We start from the raw sequence: 7,633 nt of genomic DNA on the forward strand, positions 1-7,633 counted from the left end.
ATCCATGCATGCATTCATTCATTCATAGAGTCAACTAGGAAAGATATTTGTGCAGAAAAAGGGAAAGTAGCACTCAAATGTCTTATCACTTATGCTGGCTGAGTAATTTTCAGTTACTCCCTAGGTCTTAGTTATAACTTTCTTGCTAGCTTCTTGCCAGGATATGTCCCTACAGTATTCTTGTGGCAAGATTGTAGAAGTGGTTTGCTATACTTCATAGGGCTCACCCAAGATCATCCAGCTGGTTTTGTGCCTAAGGTTGGACTAGAAGTCTTCCAATTGTTAGTCTGACACTTTAACCACTGTGGCATATTGGCTTTCTTTTTTGCAATAGTTTTCATGATAAAATATATATTCCCCATATACATTCTCAAAGATCCATTTCATCCCGGGCACTTTTTTTTTTGAATTATTACAATCTGGCAGATGGTACAGGATAATAAAAACAAGGACAAATAGGCTGAAAAATAACTTCTATCCCGAAGCAGTAACATTATTGAATTCTATTGTACAGTGCAATCAAGGGGTTTCAATTCATTGTATAGAATGTGAAGAATATGTGTTTGTATTTATTTTCATAATCATAATGTACACTGAAGATGGTATTTAATTTTGTTGTATGATGTGCAATAACAATAAACTAAACTAAACTATATTCTGTTGAATAGAATTGACTCCATTGTGTTGTGTTAAAATGCTGCTGGCATTTTAACACATTTACTGTTAGGTTGAATGAAATAATGATTCTCCAGAAATTTATCTACATTTTCAAACATTTGAGAAGTTATGGATAAGGACTAAATTCTGATATATCTATTCAATTTTTGAAATGATCCATAAAAATGCCTAAGGCAAAATGAAAACTCTCTTCAACTTCATGGTTTGGTGTTTTCTTGTAGCTCACATACGGATCATTTCCTATGGGAGAAGTTGATACCAGTCAATCATCTTCACTTTACTTTATGGCCCCAAATGAGGTCCCCCAATATATTGGGATTATCCGATTGCTTCAGCATTTTGGATGGAAATGGATTGGGCTCTTTGTTTCAGACACCGAGAGTGGAGAACATTTTTTGCAGAAATTGGAGCACTTGTTTTCCAGCAGGGAATTTGTTTATCTTTCATACAAAGATTTCCAAAACTGTTGCGTTTGGACGACTTGGGCGAATTTAGCAATATAATGTTTGATTTTTATACACATTTCACAGACATTAAAACAAATGCATACATCTTGTATGGAGAATCTTTGACCTTAGCCTGGCTGACAGCTCTCAAATCTATATGGGAAGCTGCAAATCCGGGAAAGGCACACATAAGCAAGGTGTGGATCACCACCAGCCAAATTGATTTCACATTAACAGGAACCCAAAGGGTATGGAACCTCCAATTTTATGATGGGGCCATTGCCTTTCAAATTCATTCAAGGGAAAATATGAAATTCGAGGAATTTCTCCGGTCCATAAAATCTTACACAGGACAAAGAGATGGATTTCGAAACCATTTTTGGGAGCAAGCATTTGACTGTTTTTTCCCTAATTCAGGATTGGCGTCATTGGGAAGTCAAGAATGCACTGGGGAAGAAGGCCTTGGAAACCTTCCTGAATCTCTCTTTCAATTAAAGATAACAGGGCACAGCTACAGCATCCATAATGGGGTTTATGCTGCGGCTCATTCTTTGCATGGTATGCTATCCAAGAGATCCAATTTGAGAAAAAAATTGGCAGATAAAGTGGCTGAATCTCCAGAACTACAACCTTTTAAGGTAACATTTCTCCAACAAACTTTTCTTTCAATGAAGAATTTTATAAAGAATAAATTAGCTCACAAAATTAGCTAAACCTTAATTAATATGTTGTTCAAGTAGATATTATGTCAAGCCAGAAGCTGACCTGACTGTAGCTTGTTCTCCTTTCTCTTTGTATGTGGGCCTTTCCTATTGGGGTTTCTTTCCACATGGCTTCATGCTGACACAGCTTGGGAGCTGAAATGGGGTAGAGGTAGATGTGGGCTTGTAGTCAACATAGCTTTCCAAAGAGTCAGGGATTTTCCAATAGCTGGCCAGGAGGAGGAGAAGACATATAACCAGGCAACCAGCTAGTATCCAGATTGAACAATGTGATTTATTGTTTGGGAGGAAAAGGAAATGGTTACTTTTTAATGTGGTGGAAAGCGTGGGACAGGTATAGTATATGTGGTAACTTGCTCAATAGCAGTAACTGAGAGAGGGATCTTGGAGTTCTAGTTGACAACCATTTAAATATGAGCCTGCAGTGTGCAGCAGCTGCCAAAAAAGCTAATGCAATCCTAAATTGCATTAACAGAGAGATAGAATCAAAATCATGTGAAGTATTAATACTGCTTTATAAGGCCTTGGTAAGGCCACACTTGAAACACTGCATTCAGTTTTGGTCACCATGATGTAAAAAAGATGTTGAGACTCTAGAAAGAGTGCAGAGAAGAGAAACAAAAATGATTAGGGGGCTAAAACATGAAGAATGGTTGATTTTATATGATTTTTAAAAAGCTTAATGATCTTCTCTGCCCCAATGAAATTGCAGTTAACTTTCTCCACAGGGAAGATTGCATCACCTAATCCTGTGTATGTTATTCATTGACAATACTTTGTGGGCCGACTTCTTGTTCTGTTGAGCAAAACTGGATATTTACATAGCAAGGTGAATATACATGTCCCAGGATAATGTTGCAGGATCCAAGAATTTCAGAAATAGAAGATAAAATATCTAATGTTGATTTCTTTCCTTATTGTTATTTCAACTTCACTGCTTTCTTTTCAAGTAGCTCCACCCATTTCTTCAAGGCACTTCTTTCAACAACTCAGCAGGAGAAGGAGTGTCCTTTAATGAGAAAAGGGAATTTGCAGGAGGATTTGATATCATCAACATCATCGTTTTTCCAAACAAGTCCATCCGGAGTATGAAAGTTGGAAGACGAGATCCAGATGCATCTTATGGAAATGAATGGATCATTAATGAACATCAGATTGAATGGCACAGAGGTTTTAATCGGGTAGGGGCCCAGTGGTGGGATACAAATAATGGGTGGACATGGCTGGGTGGGCATGGGTGGGCAGTGTTTGCATTATAAAGCAAAATCCTCAATTCCACCCCATCCCAGAGCAAAAATAATGCAAAATCCTCACTTCCATCCCATTTCAGAACCACCACCATTCCCTCACTAATCTGCTTTCCAGCTCTGTTCTCCTGCATGCAGGGCAACAAAAGAAGAATTCACTCAGATCTTCCAACTTCTTGGGGGGGGAAAGATCTTGTGAAGTTGTAAGGTCTGATTGAACTGACTGATCAGCCTGCTGCTAGTCCATTGCTGCATCCCAGCTGATCAGTGCAGCTCCCAGTCATGCCCTTGCAACTCCCCCATCCTGAATGGAAACCCCAGTGGGAAGGGAAGGGGCAACCAGTGGTGGAAACAACTAGTTTGCTGAACTATACAAAAAATTAACAACAGCTTCGGCAGAACCAGCACGAATCCCACCACTGTAGGGACCTACATATACATTGAATGCTTAGAGTTTTACAGCTTCCATAAATGGAAAATATTAAAATGCCTCCAACTGTTCCATGCTGACCATGATTTTTGTTATATCTATCTATCTATCTATCTATCTATCTATCTATCTATCTATCTATCTATCTATCTCATTCACACACACACACACACACACACACACACACTATTTTCAGTTGATGAAAAAGCTTAACAACTTGGCAACTATTTCTGCAATCTATTTTTCATTTTATGAGCAGGTTCTTCCAGTTTCTCTGTGTAATGAATATTGTCACCCTGGATATTGGAAGAGAAAATCTGAAGAGAAAAGTTTCTGCTGCTACGACTGTGTTGCATGTCCACAGGGAAAGATTTCAACTGAGATAGGTCAGTTTTGAAGTCCTACAAATTATGAAAATATTGTGCTGCAAAAAGTTGTTCTTTCAAACGTTATAATTTTTCATGGATATTTATGTCAAGTGCCTGGAAAATCAGGAGATTCGGGGAGTTCAAATGAGAACAAAGATGTATTGTAAGTTTAAGGTCTCTACAAGAATCTGACCAACTAATGGTCAAGTGACAAGGAACAATAGATATTGTGAAAGTAATCAAGGAGAGATCCAACCTAGAATTAAGGACACATTTCCTAACAAAACAATTAACCAGTTGAATCACTTACCTCCAGAAGTTGTGGGTTCTGAGAAGAGGGCAGCTGTGGAGGGTTTGGAGCACCCACAAAAGAGTTTAGATAACCAGTTGTCTAAAATGGTATAGGTTCTCCTGCTTGAGAAAGGTGTTGGACTAGAAGACCTCTAAGGTCCCTTCCAATTCTGCTATTCTGTTAATATAAGTATACCAAAAACTATTCGCAGAATCAATATCAATGTTCAAGCAATAGTATAAAATATTCATTGAAATATGGTAACTAGGACATCAATGAGTTTCCATTTGATTTTTTTTTATCCAGACACCGAAGATTGTTTCAAGTGTCCTGAGGATCAGTATCCAAGCAAAGTGCAAGATCGATGCCTTAACAAAACAATGAGTTTCCTGTCCTTTGAAGAACCTTTAGGAATCAGTCTGGCTTCAGCTGCTGTTTCCTTTTCCTTCATGACAATCAGTGTGCTTGGAATTTTCCTTAAGTGTAGAGATACCCCCATTGCCAAGGCCAATAACCGGGACCTCACTTACACTCTCCTTATTTCCCTCTTACTGTGCTTTCTCTCTTCCTTGCTATTCCTTGGTCAGCCAGGGAAAGTAACCTGCCTTTTCCGGCAACCAGCATTCAGCATCATCTTCTCCGTTGCTGTTTCATGTGTGTTAGCTAAAACTATTACGGTGGTTGTAGCTTTCATGGCTACTAAACCAGGTTCTTCAATGAGAAAATGGGTGGGAAAAAGATTGGCTCTTTCCATTGTCTTTTCTTGTTCTTTTCTTCAAGCAGTTCTTTGCATTATATGGTTGGCAACATCTCCTCCCTATCCTGAGTTAAATATGCAGTTCCTGATGGAAACTATGATTCTGCAATGCAATGAAGGTTCCATCTTCATGTTCTATTGTGTGCTGGGCTATCTGGGCTTCTTGGCCATCGCCAGCTTTATTGTGGCTTTTCTTGCCCGTAATTTACCTGATAGCTTTAATGAAGCCAAGTTCATCACCTTCAGCATGTTGGCTTTCTGCAGTGTCTGGATCTCTTTTGTTCCAACCTATCTGAGCACCAGAGGAAAAGCCATGGTAGCTGTGGAGATCTTCTCCATCTTATCCTCCAGTGCTGGATTATTGGCATGCATCTTCTTCCCAAAATGCTTCATCATTGTGTTGAGGCCAGAACTCAATAGCAGGCACCAACTAATCAAACGAAACAATTAAATTATATTTACATCATTATTTATGAAGAAAAAGGGAAGGATTTAGCAAAGAAAAATTAAAGACTGTCCCTTTTCAATCTTCCTTCCAACTTTCAAAGCCAACATTTGTGTTATGTAGTTATAATCTCTCCTCCATTTCCTAAATTAGGTTTGTTCTCAGTTACTGAAGAAGTGATTCAGCAATGTAATGAAGGTCATTCCAAAGGTCTTTTTTAAAGAGGCAATTGGACTGGACTTTCTGGTTTTTCTTTGAAGACATGTTGCTTCTGAAGAAAAACTGAAGTAGAAGCTGAAGAAGTTTCTTGGATGAGAAGCAAAATAGCTTCAAAAATAAATAAATAAATCAGAAAGTCCAGTTGCCTTTTGAAAAAGCACATTTGGAACAAAAATGATCTGAATGACTGAGATTATCTTTAGACCAGGTGTGTCAAACTCAAGGCCCAGAGGCCAGATTCAGCCCATGGAGTGCTTAGATCTGGCCTACAGGGCCACCCTGAAAACTGCAAAGGACTGGCCCACAGTGCCTCTGCCAGCAGAAACAGAGCTTGGGAGGGTTGCATATCGCTCTTCTGAGCTCCATTTTCACTGGCAGGGGGTTGCTGGAGGTTGTGGCAGCTGCAAACAGAGCGTGAGATCCCATTTTCAATGGCAGAGAGCTCTGACCGCCAGAGGCACCCCCAACCCAAGTAATTTCAAGCTGGCCACACCCACTTTGGCCCTCCACATCAAATAAAGCCTGATTCAGCCCTCAAAGAAATTAAGTTTGACACCCCTACCATAGACAGTTTTAAAGTTTTACTTAGTCCTGTCTATATAGGCCACATAGCTTTCACAAGGTTTATCATGACTTCATCTGCCTGTAAAATACCTGCAAGCTTCAATGAAGCTAAGTTCATCCTCTTTAACATGTTGGTCTTTTGCAGTATGCATTTCCTCTGTGCCAATCATTGTGAGCACAACCACAGCCTATGTGAGCAGAACGACAAAATATGGTGGCTGTGGAGATCTTTTTCACCTTGACCTCCAGTGCTGATTTATTTGTATGTGTCTTTTTCCTTGAACTGCTTCCTCACTCTGCTGAAACTTGAAGTAAACAAGGCGTAATTAATAAAAATAATGATTAAATAATGCATTTTTCTCTGTGTATTGCCAGGTTCTAATATCATATGCTAGCCATGTAGAGTAATTGTGCCTTTAGTTCAGGTCATTATAGAATGGAGAATGTATACATGTCATAACATTTCTGCAATATTAAACATAGACCTTCTTGCTATCTTATTTTATCTCCATGCTATCAAATAAACTTTTAATAAAAACATAAATTGTTGTTTCTTATTGTTTCTTACCCCCAAATTTACTTTCTGCAGTGTCTTCTAATGTCTTTGAAGAGGACAAGTGATGCTTTTACCTTGTAAACAGTTGTGTGCAAACATTTGTCAAAAAATTCAAGGTTAAAGTATCCCTCAAATATCTTTCTGGCAGTGGTCAAAATCCTGAGTTTATTTTTGAAGTCCTGCAACATTTCCCCACTAGTTTATAAATGAAAAAATAAAATCAGCAATAAAATTTATTTATTTATCAAACTTCTGAGACCATCTCACTCCAGGTGAGTTTCTCAATGATGTACAAGTAAAAAACATAAAACACTGTATTGAATTTAATAATGTAAAAAATGCATTAAACATTTGATTAAAAGTTTGGAACTTGCCATATCATGGCTGATAATAGAATAGAATAGAATAGAATAGAATAGAATAGAATAGAATAGAATAGAATAGAACAGAACAGAACAGAACAGAATAGAATAGAAAACAGAGCTGGAAAGGACCTTTGAGGTCTTCTAGTCCAACCTCCTGCTGCTTAGGCAAACCTACACCATGTCACACAAATGGTTATCTAATCTCTTCTTAAAAACTTCCAATGTTGGAGCATTTACAGCTTCTGGAGGCAAATTGTTCCATTGATTAATTGTTCTAACTGTCAGGAAATTTCTCCTTAGTTTTAAGTTGTTTCTCTCCTTGATTAGTTTCCACCCTTTGCTTCTTGTCCTGCCTTCAGGTGCTTTGTAGTATAACTTGACTCCCTCTTCTTTGTGGCAGCCCCTGAGATATTGGAATCGTGCTATCATGTTACCCCTAGTCCTTCTTTTCATCAGGCTAGACATACCCAGTTCCAGCAACCGTTCTTTATAGGTTTCTGCCTCTCATCCAGAAATTATATTCAGCAGGTTCTGACCAGTTCTG

General features: G+C 38.5%; 1 pseudogene across 1 annotated transcript; it reads left to right on the plus strand.

Annotated features, from left to right (window-relative positions):
- Nucleotides 1-947: 947 nt before the first annotated feature.
- On the plus strand, nt 948-6,904 carry LOC113452895 (vomeronasal type-2 receptor 26-like; annotated as a pseudogene). The gene is made up of 4 exons (XR_015740468.1): nt 948-1,762; nt 2,800-3,027; nt 3,783-3,909; nt 4,490-6,904. The product of XR_015740468.1 is annotated as a vomeronasal type-2 receptor 26-like (transcript).
- The last annotated feature ends 729 nt before the right edge of the window (nt 6,905-7,633 follow it).

Source organism: Pseudonaja textilis, chromosome Z (assembly GCF_049901715.1).
Source record: "Pseudonaja textilis isolate UNSWEBS1 chromosome Z, rPseTex1.2, whole genome shotgun sequence".
Lineage (NCBI taxonomy): Eukaryota > Metazoa > Chordata > Lepidosauria > Squamata > Elapidae > Pseudonaja > Pseudonaja textilis.